Raw genomic sequence first — 21,471 nt, 5'->3', positions numbered from 1 at the left:
TGAAAGTTTTGACTAAAGTTAAATCATTATGCAGAATATGCTGATTTAAAAGAACATCATCTGAAAGGGATCAAGAATCAAAATTTCTGAGAGATTGTATTTTATTCCTAAAGAAAGAATAAAAAGGAAAAGAGAGAGAGAGAGAGAGAGAGAGAGAGAGAGAGAGAGAGAGAGAGCGCAAGTTATTTTTTTCTTTTGCTCAAAAAAACGGACTCTTTGGGAATAATTGAATGTTTTCATAACTTTTGAATCTTTATATTACAAGTACCTAATGCTAACCAAACACCGCTGCATTTTTTTTAATCTAGAGGGAGAAATTGCCTCATTTGAGATTAGGATTAGATATATGGCAGTTTTCTCCCTACTAAGATTTTGGCAAAAGCATAGCTGAGCATTTAGGGGACATTGCAGAAATGTAAGGACCTACATTGAGAGTAGAAATGCCAACCACCTAACTTTTAGGTTAAACAATAAGAGCTAATATTTTCATTATCAGGAATCTATCTATACTAATAAAAGGGTAATAGCTAATTAGACCGGGTCAACTGGCCATCTTCCAGATGTCCAACTTCCTTCCAGACAAAGCCATGGTGGTGGGGGCCGAGGCAGAGGTAGTTAGGGGTGATCAGGCTAGCAGGGGAGGGCCATTGGAGGTGAGATCAGGCCGGCAGGGGAGGGCAGTTAGGGGGTGAGATCAGGCCAGCAGGGGAGGGCAGTTAGGGGCAATCAGGCAGGCAGGCAGAGCAGTTAGGGGCTATCAGGCAGGCAGGCATAGGGGTTGGAGCAATTAGGCAGTCAGGCAGAGGCAGCTAGGGGTGATCAAGCAGGCAGGCAGTTTAGGAGATAGCGGTCCCAGATTTTGAGAGGGATTTCCGACTGCCCCACAGGGATTGGGCCTAAACCAGCAGGTGAGCATCCCCCAAGAGTTCCTCGATTGGAGAAGGTGCAGGCTGCGCCATGGGAACACCCGCACCATGCATGAATTTCATACACTGGGCCACTAGTACATCTAATCTAATAAAAGAGAAGCATGCAAATTTACTGTATCTTTGCTATGCCTCAAGCCACTATATGCAAATTAACCCAACCAAGATGGTGGTTGGCAGCCACAGAGCTGGAGCAAGAAGGAGGCTTGGTTGCACCAGCAATGGAGGAAGCCAAGTTTTCTGCCTGCCCTGGCTGGCTGTGGCCTCCGCTATAGGCAACAAAGTTTCAATTATAGAAGATAAATAAATCCCAGATACCTGCTTCCAGCCAGCCTGCACTGGGATCTTGGGTGGCTGGGGGCCGTGGCCAGCCTGCAAACAGCCATCAGCCCCTCACCCAGGCTGGCCAAGCACCCCAGCAGGGAACCCCAACCTGAAGTGGCTGTGGCCAGCCTGCAAACAGTCATCAGCCCCTCACCCAGGCTGGCCAGGCACCCCAGCAGGACCCCCACCCTGATCCGGGACACCCTTCAGGGCAAACCAGCTGGCCCCCACCCATGCACCAGGCCTCAATCCTATATACTAAAAGGGTAGTATGCAAATTGACCCTAACAGCAGAACAACTGGGAATGACTGGTCACTATGACACACACTGACCACCAGGGGCAGACGCTCAATGCTGGAGCTTCGCCCTGGTGGTCAGTGCGTTCCTACAGGGGGAGCTCTGCTCAGCCACAAGCCAGGCTGACGGCTGCCAGCACAGCGGTGAAGGCGGGAGCCTCTCCCCCCTCTTCAGCAGCACTAAGGATGTCTGACTGCAGCTTAGGTCTGCTCCCTGCTGGCAAGTGGACATCCCCTGAGGGCTTCTGGGCTGCCATAGGGATGTCTGACTGCTAGCTTAGGCCCATTCCCCCAGGGAGTGGGCCTAAGCCAGCAGGTGGACATCCCCCGAGGGGTCCCAGACTGCAAGAGGGCACAGGCTGGGCTGAGGGACCCCCCGAGTGCACAAACATGGAACATGGAACAGACTGATGAATCTCAGAGGGAAGAGGAATGGGGGAGGGCAGGAAGAGATTAATCAAACATCTTATATGCATACTAGAGGCCCAGTGCATGGATTGGTCCACTGGTGGGGTCCCTTGCAGGGACCAGGTTGAAACTGACTCTCTGGCATCCCCCGAGGGGTCCTGGATTGGGAGAGGGCGCAGGCTAGGCTGAGGAACCCTACCGGTGCACAAATCCATGCATGGGGCCTCTAGTACTTTTATAAATGTCTTACATGTCTCCAAGCTTCACAACATCTCTGGGAGCAAGGAAATTTTATCTTCCCCATCTTTCAAATGAGGGAACTACAGATGTGTTATTGGAGAGGATGAGTGACCTTCTCAAGGTCATAATAGGCAGAGCTAGTTTCCCAGCCCCGGAATCCTGATGCTTAACCTTTATCCTTTAAATGCCTCATAAGGCTTTTAGTTTTTTAATTTTTACATAAATATTTCTCTTTTTTAAAAATATATTTTATTGATTTTTTACAGAGAGGAAGGGAGAGAGATAGTCAGAAACATCGATGAGAAAGAAACATCGACCAGCCGCCTCCTGCACATCCCCCACCGGGGATGTGCCCGCAACCCAGGTACATGCCCTTGACCAGAATCGAACCTGGGACCTTTCAGTCTGCAGGCCGACGCTCTATCCACTGAGCCAAACCGGTTTCGGCACATAAATATTTCTAATCAATACATTGTTTAATGCCATATACAGGTTTTTCAAAGAGTCAGTTTTTTCAGAGAATTAAATTTGACTTTGTAGCATGTGGTATGTAAGAGAGGCTGAGTATTGAATGGAACACAAAAGTAAGAGTGCTGTAATTGTGTTCTTTCAAAAGTTAATTATTCTTGGAATTTTAGTTAATTGAGAAATAATCATATTTTGTTATAAGCAAATTAATAAAAAATTATGTAAGTTCATGAAAACCCACAGTACAATCCAAGTGTCTTTAATAATAATGATTAAAAAACTATATTTGGATACCTAACAATGCTTCATATTGTCTTATATTATTTTCCTTTTAGAGCTAATTAACAGGTGGTTAAAGGAATATTTCAGATTTACTCTTAAGCAAATAATAGATATTTAATAAACATTATTTGATTGGTTTTTAAAAAATATACCGACAGTTTGAGGTTTCTGCAATAGACTTAGATGTGTGAAATGTAAAAGATTTTTACAACTTTATTATTTAGTTGTTTTTACATGTCCTTTATTCATAAAATTAAATCACAACAATATCTAAGGAAATTTTTTTAAACTTTCAAAACACAACAGTTCTTATTTCTTCTGTACCCTTCTTTGATTTAGCTTTTAGGTGTACATGTTTCACTGCTGAAATTCATCTCTTGCCATTTCAACATCACTTAGTAAGTCTGGTGTTCAGAATATAGTCAGATGAACCTAACCTGAGCTTAAATCCTTGCTCTGGCCCTACCTGGTTTGGCTCAGTGGATAGGCAGAGCAACAGCCTGCGGACTGAAGGGTCCTAAGTTTGATTCTGGTCAGGGGCACATACCTCAATTCCAGGCTCTACCTGGGTGGCAACCAGTGTGTCTCTCTCAAACATCAGTGATCTCTCTCGCTGTCTCTCCTCCTCCCTTCCGCTCTCTCTAGAAATCAATGGGGAAAATATCCTTGGGTGAGGATTAACAAAATAAAACAAAATGCTTGTTCTGCTATTTCCCCTCTGTGGAAGCAGAGGCTGGGAACTTCTTCCAGCTGTGAACACACACAGCTGCCTCTAAACCCTTTAACACAACCTATCCACAGACATTTCCTGTCCCTTTGCCACTCCACAGCCAGGTGACCTTGGGAAATTCTCTTAATATCTCTTCAGCTTAATTTTTCCCTTGCCAAATGGGGATAACAATACTCACTGTTGAAAATTGTGATGATTAAATGAAGTAATCTATAAAGTGTCTTGTACACTAAATTCAGTAAGTGATAGTAGTTATTAATATGTATATTTCTTATTACCTGCATAACATTCTATGAAGTTGATATACCACATAATTTACTTCCTCCTGAAGGTCACTCAGGCTGTGCAGACATTTTCCCTATTATAATATCCAAATTACACCTTTTGGTATAGTTCTTTATCCCTTTATTAACTAAACTCATTGAAAAAAATATTAGAAGTAAAATTCCTGTATGATTGAATATGAACAGTTTTATGCCTCTTTATATATATCATCAATTTTTTTCCAAAAGGGTTATACTGATGTTGGGTGCTTCCTCTGACCAGTTTTATTTGGCAAGCATTCCAGAATAGTAACAAGTGCAATCGTACTCTTTTCTACAAAGTAACCCCCAGAAAGGCTCTGTTTATGCGAACAAATTCTGTTATGGCTCCCAGTGATTCTGAAATGTCTTTGGAATTGCTTTTATAACCTGCTTCTCAGGCCTTGCTATTGAATTCTCCCTCTCCTTAGCTTCCTACATCTTATTCGTTGCTAAGCCCTGTTCATACTCTATCCGCACAGACTTTCCTGCTCACCTGTGCTTTTCTCTTCCTGTTATCAATACCTTCATCCAGATCCTCAATTGTGAACTATGTCCTCCTAAAAACTAAATCAGAGAAAGGTATAGAAGAAATGAGAACTGTTGTGTTTTAAAAGTTTTAAAAATTTCCTTAGATATTGCTGCATTTTGGTTTTACAAATAAAGGACATTTAAAAACAAGTAAATAATAAAGTTTTAAAATCCTTTATATTTCACACACCGAGGCTCTTGCAGACATCTCAAATTGTAAGTATATTTTTTAAAAAACCAATCAAAGAATGTTTATTAAATATCTATTATTTGCTTGAAATATTCCGATAGCATTTTACCTGGTCTCTCAGCCACCCATATTTTCCCCTCTAAGTTATAGTCTCAGATTCCAGCAGGTATCTTAAAGCCTTGATGTCGTCATATCCTGCGTTTATTATGTTTTTTCATTATGTTGCTTCTCTCCTCAGTGCCCTTGCTACTTGTTTGCTTGGCTGACTCCTACTCAACCTGGAGAAGGTGTTACCTACACTATTTAAAGGATAAGGAGGAATCTTACATCATTTCCTTTTCATATCAACATACATGATCAACACACTTAGAAGATGGTGCACTGTACCTAGAGTGAGTTTTGTAAAAATGATCATTGTTACTGTTTTTTTGAGTATTTACCACATATCAGGCACTATTTTAAACATTTCAAAGGATTAATTCATTTAAATCTCACAATTAGCATCTCAGCTGGTAATGAATAGGGCTGGGTTTCAAAATCAGAAGTCTGTCCTTTAACCACTACTAAACCAACAGCTGCCTGGTACCTCAATTTTTCAGGAGTAATTACTCCACTGCAACTGCTACCTTACAGTGTGATTTTCCTTACCTTCATTTTCCTGCTCTAATGGCACAATAGGCATTACACACGTAGTAAAGTTCAGCCAGCGTAGCCTTCCCTGTGAGGCAGATGTGGTGAAATGGTGTAGCACATTACTCATCCTAACAACAATTAATTCTGCCAGATGGCACTTCACTAATGGATTATGGTATATTATGCAATCTGTACAGATATCATTATTTGCCTCTTTTAAAAGTATTTAACTACAATTTTTCCATTTAAGTTTCCAGTAAATTATCCTTAACTTGCTCAGCTTTTATAATAAACCATATAGTTTTATTTTAAAACATTTATACTTAAGAGACTGCCTACTCTTAGGCAATTAACTGTTGTAAAGAGTAGACCATGTGACTTGATGTGAGGATCAATTACCTTTACTTGACTTTTCTAAGTAACTAGAGGCCCGGTGCATGAATACGTGCATGGGTGGGGTCCGGCTGGCCCACACCTATTGGGGCTGATCGGGGCCGAGCCAGCCAGGGTCTGGGCTGCGGGAGGCTGGCTGGCTGTCCCTACCCCCAATATGGGGGGGGGGGCAACAGGGGCTGGGGCCAGCTGTGGGGAAGGGCTGCAGGCAGTTGGCCAGCTGGCCCCGCCCCCGATGAGGGTGGGGGAGGGCCAATCGGGGCTGCAGTGCACATCATAGTGACCGGTAATTCCGGTTGTTCCAGTGTTCTGGTCGCTTGGCTTTTATATATATATATATATATATATATATATATATATATATATAGAAGATTATCCTCAGTCACAGAAGTGGACAATATCTGTGGGTCTCTGTCCGTAGGATAAGGACTGTTCAGGTTCATTAGAGCAGAGACTTTTTGCTTTATTTTCTAAGGAAAGTCCTTCTTAATAGTAAGAGCACTTATTTGTTCCAAGCAGTATTCTCACTACTTTATTAAGATTGCCTCCTTTGCTCTTCACCACAACACTGGTGTCACTATCATTTTTGGGAAAAAAATGAAAAATCAAGGGACGTTAAATAACTTGCTCAAGATCACAGGGCTCATTAAATAGTGGAACCAGTGCAAAAACCCTGAATCTAGAGCCCTTCCTGCTAACCAGGCAATCTAGTAGAATATCCTTGTGCCTGGATTCCTGCATAGAAATCCTATAGTTTGTCAATTTATTTTGTTCATTAGATTCCACAGATAAGTGCAATTATATGCTATTTGTCTTTCTCTGTTTTATTTCACTTAGCATAATAATCTCCAGGTCTATCCATGCTGTCTCAAAGGGTACGAGATCCTTCTTTTTTATGGCTGCTTAATATTCCATTGTGCAAATGTACCACAGCTTTTTTATCCACTCACCTACTGATGGGCACTTAGGCTGTTTCCAAATATTAGCTATTGTAAATAATGCTGCTATAAACAGGGGTGCATATGTTCTTTCTGATTAGCATATTGGGGGATTTAGGCTATAGTCCCAGAAGTGAGAATTTCGAGGCATGGAACAGGCTGATACATCTAGGGGCAGGGTGAGGGAGTGAGAAGAGGAAAACCTCTTATACAATTACATGCATAGCCCATAGACACAAACAATAGTTTGGTGGAGGCCTAAGTGGGAGAGAAGTGGGTGGGGGGGGGGCGGAGAAGGGGGGAGGCACCCAAAATGGGGGACATCTGTAATACTTTTAACAATAAACATTTTTTAAAATGTAATAATTGCAGAAAAAAAGAAATCCTATAGTACTTAAACACCACATAGCTTAATTTAGACACAAGCAGATTGGCACAGAACAGATGCTTAGAATTTTTGAGATAAACCAATGAATGGAAACAACAGTGTCTATTTAAATGTCTCAGAAAGATAACCTGTTTTATTACTAAATGATAGTTATAAATATATTGTTAACTTTAATTGGAATAAACTTGTTTCCTCTCAAGTGAACAGAAAGTTAGTCATTTGCATGTATGGGAAATATGTCAATTTGTCAATGTGAGCAGCTCCCCTCTCCTTCCCCTCTTTCACTGGTGTAAGAGCTGCATATGAATCTACACAGAGCTAGGTAAGCATACTGATTGGGAGCAGTCTGGAACCAGCCACATGGGGAGTTGGTGAGGCAGGCGGACACACTTCAGGAATTAATGGCAAATTTTCATTGACTGTCTCATAAAAATAAAAAATAAAATTCAGTAAGTACTACTGTTATCTTCTATCAGTGTTATTATAATGAGATGTTATCCTGCTTCAAGATTATTAATGATACCTTACACTTGGTCAATATTTCTCAATTTGCTTTCACAAACATTATCTTATTTAATCCTCACAAAACTCTGTGGAGTTGGCACTATAAGAGTTTCCTATCCAGGACTTGAATCCAGAGCTTTAACCTACAAACCAAAGTTATTTCTAATGATGTTAATTAATTTATATCTCATTTATGCAACAAATGTGAATTGAATAATTACTATGTGCCAGGACCGTCCTAAGCATTTGAGGATAAAACATTGAACAAAATAGGCAAAGATCTCTGTCCTTGAGGGGTTTATATTCTGGTTGTGGGGCCAGGCAAGAGGGAAATAGGTGACAGTTGATGAGTATAAAAAACAAGTAATGTATAGATATTGGAAATCAGCATTGCAATATCAATAATTGGTGACCTAGTTAATTAATTAATTCATTCATATCCAGATATGCTTTCTTGAACAGAACATGTTGAGTATTTAATTCTAATTTTAAGGTACAGACGTAGATGCTTAATTCATAATTGTTGAATGAATAAGTTAAAGAATGAACAGAGTAGAGACATAAAGGTCATTAGATTTAGGGAAAGAATCTATAATTTTTGTACTGATTGTGGCTTGACTCATCCATTCTTTTGTTTGTTTGACAAATACATAGATTAAGTGCCTACTGTGTGCCCTAGAGATAAATATCAATAAAAAAATACATGGCTCCTGCTGTCAGAATATTAACAGTTTTCCAGGAAAGACAAATTAAACCAAGCATTGCAGTTCTATTGTTGGGGGAAGTACATGATGATATGGGTGAGGAATATAGTCATCTGACTCAAATAGACAGGAGAACTTCTGGGTGGAAGTGATACTTGCATCTTGAGAAGAAAAGGAGTAGAAACTGGTCATTGATTAGAAAATAAACTAATGTCATATGCAAAGGTCCAGAGACTACAAAGAGTACATTTGATTTTCTCAACTATTGGAATCTATTGTCATTTGAAGGGTTTGTGTTCTAGTTTTTAGAAGGAAGAAAAAACTCTTTCATAACACATCCTGTAGCCTTTGTCCCCTTCTACCATGTACTATAAATAAAAATTTCCATTACAGGAGACTGATATCACTAGCTATAATTTAAGTACTAAATCTTCCAGATTGAATTTGAACCTTAGCATCTAGCACAGTGTCTCTAGCACCTAGGAAAATGCCCTATCCATAATAAAAGGTCAATAAATTGCTGTTGACGGAAAGGTTTTTTGACTTGAAATCCCAAAGTGGCCAGGTTTTAGAGTACAGAGAAGATACTAAGAAGAGATGTCAGAGAGGCAGTCTGCTGGACTGACTTACCTTTTCAGATGATGTCCTTTATCTTTAACTTCAATATAGACTGGTAGGGTAATCCAACAATTAACATCACATAATAACATACAGCATTATGATCATTTTCTTTACAATTGTCACCTTTACAAATGCTTTTGTGGCTTGGGGAGCTTGTTTACATCAGTCATAGAAAATAGGGAGAGAGAAAGCAAGAAAGACTTGTCAGAAAAAAAATCACTAGAGAATGTTTCATGAGGAGCTGTTAACCATCCACCAAATGGAATTTATATGTGTGAAGTAAATTGATTTGAGGAGCAAAATTATGTTAATGGATCACTTGAATAGATTTAAATCTGAATGTGTTTTCCCATTTACTAATGTTTACCTGGAAAGATGTGTTTAGTCAGTTAACTGAACGATAGCTTTTTAATGAAGTGTGAGCTTTTCTTACTCTGTTGCTATATAGAGTGTCAGGTTACTAAGCTTCATTAATCTTCTATCCTGAGAGTAAACTCAGGAATATAGTCTATGGTAAAATATCAGGGAGTGTTTTGATCTGGTTTAAATATATTAAAATATGTGGCGATGGCAATATCTTGGGCAAACACAGTATTGCTTGCAATTTTGGGTTGAAAATCTTTGCAAAGAACTTTTTGAACAGTAAGTTGGTATATGATTGACACAAGGGCTAGCTCATGGTTATTCTAAGAAGTTATGAGATATTATTTCCTTGTTTTAGAATTTTTTTCCTAAGAATTTTCCAAGCTAAGTTTAAGTTTTTGAGACTGTGCTTCCATGGGAACAAGTCCCTTTTCTCCATCAAGCAATTGATCTTTTTCTAGCAAGCAATGTGAATAGTGATGCTTAACATGGTAAGAAAAAGTATGGTAACCAATATTATACTTTATAATTAGAAAATACCTTTGACATACATTGATATTCATAGCTGTCTAGTAAGGTAGATATGATTACCACCATATGCTAAATATAGAAAATATAGAAAAAGTAAAGCAGCCCACTAAGAAGCAACCAGGGAAACTTACAATAGGAAATGGCAGAGCTCCAAATGAAATCAAATCTTCTGTTCCCATACATGTCCCTTTCCACTACATCATGAAATGTTCAAGGTAGGTCCAGGGTCCTTACAGTATGCCCCCATTATCCATGCAGGATGCGTTACAAAACAACCAGTGGATGCCTGAATCCATGGATAGTTCCAAACCTTATACATGTATATACTATGTTATTTTTCTGTATGTACATACTTGTGCCTTACATTAGGCACAGGAAGAGGTTAACAATAACTAATCATAAAATAGAACTATTATAACAATACATTGCAATGGAACTGATGTGAATGTGGTCTTCTTCTCTTATAACTGAGATGTTTACTAAGTGACTAACAGTGGGTAGTGGATACAATGGACAAAGGGATGATTCTCATCCCAGGCCGGACAAAGAGGGATGGTGTGAGATATCATCATGCTGCTCAGAACAGTGTACAATTTAAAATGTATGAATTGCTTATTTCTCTAATTTTCCAAATAATATTTTTGGACCAAGGTTGAGAGTGAATATAGTCTTCATTAACTGAAACCATGGAAACCACAGTTAAGGGGCAACTACTGTACCCTATTAGTTAGGGTTCTCCAGAGAAACAGAACCAAAAGATGTAATATATGGCATAGGGGGTGGAGAGGGTAGGTTTTTTTTCACTCTTTTCTCTATTAAGAATAGTGATTTGGATTGGATGAGGTCCACCCACATTATAGAGGGTAATCAATCTGCCTTATTCAAAGTCTACTGATTTAATTGTTTATCTTTTCCAAAAACACCTTCCAGAGTAACGTTTGTCCAAATAGATGGGCACCATAGCCCAGCCCAGTTCACACATAATATTAAGTATCACGTATACTAAGGTGTTTCCAGCCAAAACGTACAAGGGTATATTGGATGCAATTAAGTCAAGGATGCCATTAGCTAAGTCAGTGATCCAACATTCTACAGATTTCACATTCCAAGTATTTCTACTGAACATTATTAACTTTGGTCTCACTTGAGACTCTTGCTCTCTTTCTTTTATAACCACCTACTTCAGACTATTCCAGAGTCACCCTGGATTTGTTCACACACTTTTCTTACCTGACCTGACATGGCAAATGAAGCATAATAATTGCTTTAGATGTGCCTGAAGCTCTAGGAAGAGTCTGTATAAAGAAAGTAGGTAAAAGCAAAACTGTGTATTGCTGATTTCCCACATATAGCTAATGTGTACCTCAAAGGGGTGAAGTAGAATTTGACATATAAGGTAAATTCTAGAGGTAGGGTGGCTCTGGGGAGCTTCCATCTCTCCATTCTGCCAATATAAGCCACATTTTCTATTACTTTCAGTCAAATGCATTCTAAATGATGTAATCAACTTTTAATGAAGAAGAAAGCACTTTCTTTGTGATTATTTAGTTCCTTTAACAACTTTCATGACCATGAACAAGTATGTATCTCAGTTTTATGAATAATTTGAGGTCATTGGAGTAGGGGAGTAAGTCTGCTTCTTTCTCTAGAATTCCATGAATATAACCTTTTATAAAAAACTTTTAGAAGTAAGTATAAGTATTTAGATTTATAGAAAAATTGCAAAGATATCACAGGGAGTTCCCATACACCTCCATGCCTACTTTCCTCTTTATTATCTATGTTAGTGTGGAACATTTGTCACCATTAGTTAACCAATATTGACACAATATTATTAATTGAAGTCTGTTTTATCATATTTCCTTAGTCTTTACCTAATCTCTATTTCTGTTCCAGGATATCACTTGAGATACCACATTGCAGTCAGTCATCCTGTCTCCCTAGGCTCCTCTTGGCTTTGACAGTTTTTCAGATTTTCCTTGTTTGTTTTATTATCCTGGCAGTTTTGAGGCGTACTGATCATCTATTTTTTAGACTTTCCCTCTATTGAGACTTGTGTTATGTTTTTCTTTTGACTAAACTAGGGCTACAGAATTTTAGTTGAAAGGACACAGTGGTAGAAAGGAATGACTACACCATGTCCTTTATCAAATCAGCTTCTTCATCCTTAGTTGACTTGTATAGAAGAAACTTCCTATTGGAGAGAGTGTCGTTCATAACACAATTTCCTGAAAGTGAGTTACATGTTGCCTTGATGGGAGACAGTTCTCTGGGGTCCCTCATGGTTCTGCTTGTCTTGCATGGGGCACTGTCTGCCCTTGTTCCTTGGTGTGTAGGGAACAGTTTTGGAAAAGCGTGTCAGCCTCTGGAATGAAGGGCAGGCTTGCTTTCAGCCCCAGGAGATGCAGATGAGGTCTCCCTTTGAGCCAACTGCAGATGTTCTTACTGCCCATTATTAAAAGATGTTGGTTTTTTGCCCAGCCAGAGTGGCTCAGTGGTTGAGTGTTGAACCATGAACCAGGAGGTCACTAGTTCGATTCCAGGTCAGAGCACATTCCCAAGTTGCAGGCTCAGTCTCCAATGGGGGTGTGCAGGAGACAGTCAATCAATAATTTGCTCTCATCATTGAATGTTTCTCTCTCTCTCTCTCTCTGAAATCAATAAAATATATGGGTTTAAAAAAAAAAAGACACAGTGGTAAAGTAACATGCTAGTTCGGACTCATGGATGTTTCTTTATACTTTGGGTTATAATCCAATACAACTTTTTTATTTTATTGCTCAAATTGTTCCAGCTTTAGCCATTAGGTGCTCTGTCATTTGACTCATGTGTTCCTTTGACATACACCCATGTTTTTATCACTTCCTTATTTTGTGATATTTTTGACTAATTCAAAACAATATAATTTTTTTTTTCATTTTAAATAAGTGCCAATAAAAAATAATGTGATGTTTTGTATTGGCCCTTTGAAATAATTTACAACTCATAAAATTCCAAAATAATTCTCTCGATTGGTGAGAGGCAGATAAGTTATAGAAGTCTTCTGTTAAGATTAAATGTTATGTAAAATTAGAAAAACATTAAGTCATTAATACCTTAACTTGATTTAGTGATTTGGTTTATTGATTAGCTCAAGCAGAGAACATTATCCCAAGAAAATAACATGCATGATAGACAGGTTTTGATGAAGGACTACTATATCTTTGGCATCACTCTTTATTGTTTTATGGGGTTTGCTGTCATTATTTTATAAGTAGTTCAGAATCTATAAGTAGGTTTACTGGCATTAGGTGATAGTTGACAGCATGTATTGGGGTCGCTCTAAGAAACTTTCTGTCATTTTAGGATTTGAGAGGTAAGATAATACAAATTAAAAAGTGTCTACTCTGTTAAAGGAAGTTATATTCTTCACTACTAATGGTATTATACAAATAAAGTAGAAAAGACATCACATATATGTAACAAAATATTAAAAATCAATCATTCAGTAAATGTGTGAAAAAAATTTGTTTTTGACATATGATACCAAGTTGGACATCAGAGTGATTGGTTGTCCAGGCAGGTGTCTTTTCACCTTAGTGAGGATGATTGTCCCAATAGGTCTGGACTATTCTATTAAATACTAGAGGCTCAGTGCACGATATTCATGCATTGATAGAGTCCCTAGTGGCTGCTGGCTGCCAGCTGGGGCCTCCCTCCCTTCCCTTAGCCAGCGCCCCCTGGCCGAACTCCCGGACAACTCCTGGTCTAGGGCACAATTTGCATGCTATGCTTTTATTATATAGGATATAGGATACATTCAACAAAGCTATTGACAACTTGGTTTGTGCAAGGCACTTGACTACATGCCATAGAAGATGCCAAATTAATAAGACAGAATGTCTTTTTTAGTAGTTAGGGACATGTACTGTATATACTGATAATTGCAATTGAGGTACATCGATAAGTGATCTATGACTGATTAGATAGAGACTACTACTGGCTCAGGCACTCAGCATAGTCACTGGAAAAGGGAATATTTGATGTGGGTCCTGAAAGATGGAAAGTGTTTCAATAGTCCAATGAGGTAAAGATATGGTATTAAAAACAATAACACATACAAGTAGGAGTGTGTATTTATTTATTCATTTAGAATAAAAATCTACTTTGAGCTTAGTGAGATTTATGCGTAGAAAAATAAATATGCCAGGTTTAGGGAATGATTCCCATGCTAGGCCAAAGAGCTAGAATAATATTCTCTAAAATTAAAATTTAAATAAAAGTCAAAGTTACTTTTTTATCTTATAAAGAATTTTATTTATTTATTTATTTTATTTATTTATTTTTTAAAATATATTTTATTGATTTTATACAGAGAGGAAGGGAGAGAGATAGAGAGTTAGAAACATCGATGGGAGAGAAACATCGATCAGCCGCCTCCTGCACATCTCCCACTGGGGATGTGCCCACAACCCAGGTACATGCCCTTGACCGGAATCGAACCTGGGACCCTTCAGTCCGCAGGCCGACACTCTATCCACTGAGCCAAACCGGTTTCGGCAAGAATTTTATTTTTAAAGGGACAAACTACAGTCGCTTTGAAAACTTTGAAAAGTGTGTGTGTGTTGTGTGTGTGTGTAGGTCTCAAACTTTCTGAACTTAACTAATTTCCTCTCATTAGTTAGTGAAAAACTTTATATAAAGCAAACAAAAAAAAATGTTTTTTGACACCCACACATGAATGTTTGAGCTTTCTTACTCAATAAGAGCTTCTTGAAAGTTCACATCATAATAACTTGTGATTCTTTTTTGAGGTATTCTTTTAAACCATGTATATTTAGAGCTAGCTCAGAGCTGGTTTCTTACCTACTCCCTGAGTAGAGAACCACCAATTCTCTAATCATAATCTCAAACACATAATCTTTGAGAAATTAAATGCAACAGTTCAAAGTACATAGCTGATGGTCAAGGTAGTAATATTATTTTCTTAGCTGTAGGATATCTTGGGCTTTCTCACTTTGGATTTTTATTTCTCCAAATCTAAAACCACCATTCTATTGGAGTCCAGATATATATTTTTAACACTGCAAAAACATTGATGAATATTTGGTACGACATAGTTTCAAATAACTTGGCATTTGCTGATGTCTACAAGTTTTTATTATTTTCTCTTTCATTTCTTTATGTCTTCAAGATTGTCCTGAGACTTTATAAGGCACCTTTCTTTGGCCACTTCTGCGACACATTTGAAATTCTCCTGGCACTAACCTGTTGGCTGGAGGTGGTCATATTTTGTGGTTATGTGTGGGGCACTCAGGCGGAGTCATGTTCTGCCAGGAAGTGTCCCACAACACCCTAAAATAACTTAATAGAAAATATCACACCAGTCACCTAGCCATATTCAGGCCCTGACTTAGTTTCTTTTCAGCTTCCTCAACAAATATAGTAAATATTTAAGTGCTTTAATATACCAGGCATTTTGTTGGGTGGTGAAATTACAGAAGTGAAGAAGAACCCCACCCTCAGAGATCTTAGTATTCTACCAAATATTTACTTAAATAGGTTTGAAATGAGAAATTGGAATTTCTCTAAATTGCTATGTATATCTTTAACTTTACATAGTAGAAAAGGACAACATTTAACAGAAAATGTGTTCGTATGGTCTGATACAACATGGTGTTTATAAAATTGGTATTTCACCATAGGAAAACTTTCTAGATAATGAGGTATTTAATGATTAGCAGAGGCAGCATGAAAACATTAGGCTTTTTAAGCTGTGATGAGGGGAAAAGTAGTCTGTAAAAACAGAGAAAGGAGAATGGAGGAAGACTGTGGACTTCACAATTTGACCTTGAGCCAACCTTGCTTTATTAAAATTTTTAGAATGTTGCTTCTATTCTTACAGTCAGCCAGATAGTGTGACATTTTATCCTCTGATTTTTGAAATCTAACCCCCTTCTAAATATTCATAATGATGATTAATTACAACAGTAGAAAATGATTCAATATGTTAATTTTTACGTTATTCCAATCTTAGCTGAAGAAAAAATTTACTGTATGAAATCAAAAAGTTGGATAAATTTATGAGTCCCTCTTAATTTTTTTATGTATATACACACAGAGAGGACAACAGAGAAAGAGACAGACTGACAGAAAGAGAAATATGGTAGAAGAAAACGAAAATTATAAGAAAGAAAAAATAAAGTGATCCCACAACCCAGAAATAAACACTGGTAACACTTAATTCTACAAATACCTCATTAATATGAGTACTGTTATACTTCCCATTTTATGGATGAAGAAATTGAGGCTTAGATGGTCTAAGTTATACAATAATGCTCAGCTGGCAGTTGGCATAGTTGTGACCTGCAGCTGTCTAATTAACTTCAATGCCCTATTATTAGCCATGTGCATCATTCTTATCCTATATAATAAAGAGGTACTATGCAAATTAACTGTCACTCAAACACAAGATGGCCACCCCCATGTGGGCACAAGATGGCCACCACAAGATGGCCAGCAGGGGAGGGCAGTTGTGGGCGATCAGGCCTGCAGGAGAGAACAGTTAGGGGTGACTGGGCTGGCAGAGGAGGGCAGTTGGGGGCAACCAGGCCTGCAGGAGAGGACAGATGGGGGGGACCCAGGCCAGCAGGGGAGGGCAGTTAGGGGCAATTGGGCCAGCAGGGAAGGAGTTAGGCATCAATCAGGCTGGCAGGGGAGTGGTTAGGGGGTGATCAGGCTGGCAGGCAGAAGCAGTTAGGGCAATCAGGCAGGCAGGCAGGTGAGCCGTTAGGAGCCAGCAGTCCTGGATTGTGAGAGGGATGTCTGACTGCCTGTTTAGGCCCACCAGGATCGGGCCTAAACGGGCAGTCAGACATCCCTCAAGAGGTCCCAGATTGGAGAGGGTGCAGGCTGGCTGGGCTGAGGGACACATACCCCGCTCCCCGTGCATGAATTTCATACACTGGGCCTCTAGTAAATTATAATTTCTAATGGGTGATGTATATGTATTTTATTTAACCAATATTCCATTTTTAGATATTGAGGCTGTTTTCATATATAATGCTACAATAAATATTGAATATTTTTGCCCACTGTTTGTTGAACAATGCCTAGAAATGAAAGGGTATTTTGAAAATGACCTTCCAGAATTATTTTCCATATGTATATAAGTAGAAACAATGTTAAAATGAAGCCCAATATATCCCATCAGTCAGTTTCAACAGTGATCATCATTTTACTACTCTTGTTTATGCTGATATTTATTCTGTTTACTATACTATTTTAAAGAAAATCCAGATAACATATCACTTCATTCATAAGTGTTTTAGTGTGAATGTGTCTCTAAGAGATAGAAATTGAACTTTGTAATGACTTTCTGTTTCTTTCTTGTAATTTATATATTAAAAAAATAGAATAATATTTCCTCAAAATTTTCCCTATGATCTAGATGTGACTAATCCATTGTGGTGTTGTTAAACTGTTCCTTTTTCCTTCTTTTATCCCCACTATGAAACGCTTGGTGAGATTCAGGTTTGATTTAATTAATTTATTTTTTTGGCAAGAATATTTTATGGGTGGTGCCATGTACCATATCAGGAAATATTCAATTTCAGGTTACCCCAAGCACATGTTCTTTAGTCTGCCTTTTCTCTTTCCTTCCTTTACTTCTTTTTAATCTTTTCCAATCTGATAGCCTGAAATTAATAGCTCATTTTCCATTTCTATAATTACTAATAATATTGATTCTTCTTTTTCAATTCTGATTGACCCATGTCATGTAAATTGCCTCTTTGTCTTTTGTTCACTGCACTGTCATTGTGGAAGAATGAACAGGTTTATGTTGTATTTAATGTATTTATATTAAGGACATGATTAATTTTTTTACATAGAACATTTTAAAGAGACTGTGCTTTAAAATATTTTTAATATATTAGTAAGAAAACACATTTCTTATATGCTGGTTTAATTAATTATAACCCATAATGGTTATACTGTCATAAAACTGGTGAGTATATTAAATCTTCAAGGCAAAAATATTTCAGAAACTTAAGAAGAAACACAATTTTCTACACAGAATATTTAAACAAATTTAGTTTTCTATAACAAATATCTTCAGGTTCACAATTATACATCAACAGTTTTTGATTTTTTAATTTATTCTAATTAATTATAGGAAAGATCATTGTTCTTATTAAATACACTTAGGCAAGAAATTCAACTTCATGATGCAAATATATAGAATAGGTATAAATTTAATCAAATATTATGAGAAATGTCCATAATATTTGCTAAGTTTTTTTCTTCCCCAACAGAATATAATGAGTAACCTGGTGCTTTTATTCTCAAAACACTTGTCAGCAGCTTTTTTTTTTTTTACATTGAGTTTTGTATTAATACTTTTGAAATTTGTGACCAATTATTTTGTCCATAATTTCAAGAAAAATTAGTCATTTGGATCTTAATATATTTTATTTTCACAAAGTTTATATATATATATATATATATATATATATATATATATATATGAAATTGATAACCTTCATTGTCCTATGTACTGTAGATATTTTTCCCCATGGATGTCATTTGCCTTCATATTATTTAGCTTGTTTTATATCTGTAGTAATTTTCAATTACCTGAGGTAAAATATGTTAGGACAGTTGACTTTTGTAATTCATAGTAGTTATCTATAATATTAAAAGCATAATATGCAAATTGACCGAATGACTGAACAGCAGAACAACCTTCCGGATGACCACGTTATGACACGCACTGGTGCCAGGCCAGCCAAGGCGGGCGCAATGCATTTGGTCAGGGGGCCCTGCCATTGACCCATGATCATCCCACAGAGGGAGGCTCAGGCCACCCTCTCTGAGGCAATCGATGTGGGGGAGGGCGCCATGATTGATTGCCCCAAAGAGGAAGGCCCAGGCCACCAGCCAGCAGGGCAATCGATAGGGGTGGGGGGCTCCACGATCACCCCAAAGAGGGAGGCCTACGCTACCCTCTGTGTGGCAATCAATTGCAGAGCCCTGCGATTGATTGCCCAGCAGAGGGAGGACCAGGCCACCGGCCAGCGACTCTGTGGCAGGTGTGCAGGGCTGGCCAGCGATCACCCCACTGAGGGAGGCCCAGGCCAGCCAAGCAATTGCACCCCATGCCTGTTGCTCGCAGAGGGAGGCGACTGGTGATGGGGGAGAGGTGGGCAGCTCCACTCAGATGGCAAGCAGTGGCAGCGGTGGGGGCGGAGCCAGCTGCTGGCAGCCAGGGGAAGGAAAGCCCCAATAAGCCCTGATTGCCGGCCAGGCCTATGGACCTACCCAAGGGGCTCCGAATTGTGAGAGTGCGCAGGCCAGGCTGAGGGACAGCCCCCCACTCCTCGTGCATGAATTTTGTGCACTGGGCCTCTAGTGTTCTTATAAAGTTGATACAAACACTGAATTAGTGAATACTGAATTGTTTCTCCTAGGGGAGATACAGGTTTAGGTTTCTGTGAGCCTCTGGTACAACGTTTTTATTAACCAATAAATATATAACCTTGTTTTATGTGTGCTCTGTTTAAAGGCACCTTGTTTAATATATTTTATTGATTCATTAACATTGAACTCATGGCCAATAGCACTATAACTCATGCCTGAACAAAACTTACCTAACACATTTTCTTTATAAAGTGCATGACAGCTTTCTTTCGCTTAGGAACTGAGACAGCACAGCAGTACTGTGCTTGGGGAGCATTTAAAGAGCAGAAACACCAACAAAAAAGTAAAAAAATGCAAAAATATCCCACTAAGTACCACAAAAGGACACATCTTTGATATGTGAGAGATGAAATAAGAAGGCAAAGCATCACCTTGTTCAACCTCAGCCAGAAATGTGCACATTGAGCAACTCAACGTTTTTGCCACTGTGCATACACATGTGCACAAATGACCACAAAGCACAACAAGTATTGGCTTGGGGTCAGAGATAAATTTTTGTGAAAAGGCAACTTCATAAAATCAGAATCTCCATATACCGAGATTGGCTATATTTTCCATTTTGATTTTTCCTGTGCTTTTCTGTGTCACCCACATTTAAATGATGTCTTTGAATAACTCCTCTTATGATCTAACTAGGGGCCCGGTGCACGAAATTCGTGCACTGGGTGTATGTGTGGGGGAGTGTCCCGCAGCCCAGCCTGCCCCCTCTCATATACTGGGAGCCCTCAGGCGTTGACCCCCATCACCCTCCAATCGCAGGATTGCCCCTTGCCCAAGCCTGACGCCTCTGACCCAGGCTTCAGTTCTGGCCAAGGGGACCATCATATCCCCCCAATCCCCGGCTCAGCCCCCCGCCCAGGCCTGATGCCTCGGCCAGAGGAGTTGACCCTCATCACCCTCCGATCACCAATCACCGGATCGGCCCCTTGTCCAGGCCTGAGGCCTCCGGCAGAGGTGTCAGGCCTGGGCAGGGGACCCCCAGCTCCCCGCGGTTGCAGGCTCCGCCCCTGCCCCTGCAGGACGCCTCTGGGTGAGGCGTCCGGCCCGGGCAGCGGGGACCCGCAGCTGCAGCGGCCCCGCGATCGTGGGCTTCGCTTTAGGCCCAGGCAAGGGACCCCTAGCTCCCGGGACTGCCAACTTCGACCATGCCCAGCTCCCATCGCTGGCTCCACCCCTACTTCCTGCTCTCACTGGCCAGGGCAGCAAAGGCGCCTGATTCTCCGATCATGGCTGGGGGGCAGGGCAAAGGCGGCCCCAGGGCCGCCTTTGCCCTGCCCCCCAGCTCTTAGCTCCCCCCTGGGTTTCCAATCACTGTCAGTGGCAGGGGGCTTCTTCCTGCTTTCCCTTTCGCCTCCCTGCATTGTGCCTACATATGCAAATTAACCGCCATCTTGTTGGCAGTTAACTGCCAATCTTAGTTGGCAGTTAATTTGCATATAGCCCTGATTAGCCAATGAAAAGGGTATCGTCGTACACCAATTACCATTTTTCTCTTTTATTAGTGTTGATGTTATTGAACTGTATTGTATTAAAAATAAGTAAAATATATATATTTCAGCAAGCTGCAATTAAAATAATTTAGTAAAACAGTGTTTTATGCAATCAAATAGTATCATTTAGATTTTTAAGAATTTAGAAGTTTAAGTTATTATATCAAACCTTGATTAAAAACTTATCACTCATGCTTTCTTCCAATGCTACATGCTTTAATATATGGTTCAATTATTAGAGAGTGGCTACAGCCTGGCCACTGAAACTTTTGTTACTGACATGGAAGCTTTCTTTTGAGTTAAGGGCAGTGGTTCTCAACTGTGGCTGCACATTAGAATCACCTGGGAATCTTTTTAAATTCCTGATTTCTGGGCCTCATCCTCCGGAAATTCTGTTTCTTTGTTATGGGGTGAGGCCACAACATTAGTAACAAAGAAACAGAATTTCCGGAGGATGAGGCCCAGAAATCAGGATTTTAAAAAGATTCCCAGGTGAGTCTAATGTGCAGCCAAGGTTGAGAACCACTGGTTAAGGGACTCCTATAATGAAAGAACATGTCATGAATTTTAGACTGTTGGCATTAAGGAACTGGTTTCTTAAACTCGTTTTTATATTTTGCTCCAAATAATGTCATTTACCTAAGACATATCTAAAGTTTTAAACTTAATTTTATAAATTAAATATATGCACACAGACATACAGTCACTTTTACAACAACTCTATCTTGCAGATATCATTATCTCTACTA

At 39.3% G+C, this 21,471-nt stretch overlaps 1 protein-coding gene across 1 annotated transcript in view; it reads left to right on the top strand.

Annotated features, from left to right (window-relative positions):
- Positions 1-21,471, top strand: part of LRRC7 (leucine rich repeat containing 7) — a 495,371-nt gene that overhangs the window by 24,234 nt on the left and 449,666 nt on the right. The gene's annotated exons all lie outside the window — the stretch shown is intronic.

Source organism: Myotis daubentonii, chromosome 3, assembly GCF_963259705.1.
Source record: "Myotis daubentonii chromosome 3, mMyoDau2.1, whole genome shotgun sequence".
Lineage (NCBI taxonomy): Eukaryota > Metazoa > Chordata > Mammalia > Chiroptera > Vespertilionidae > Myotis > Myotis daubentonii.
Note: the sequence above shows the minus strand (reverse complement) of the source record. Positions and strands in the feature narration are given on the sequence as shown.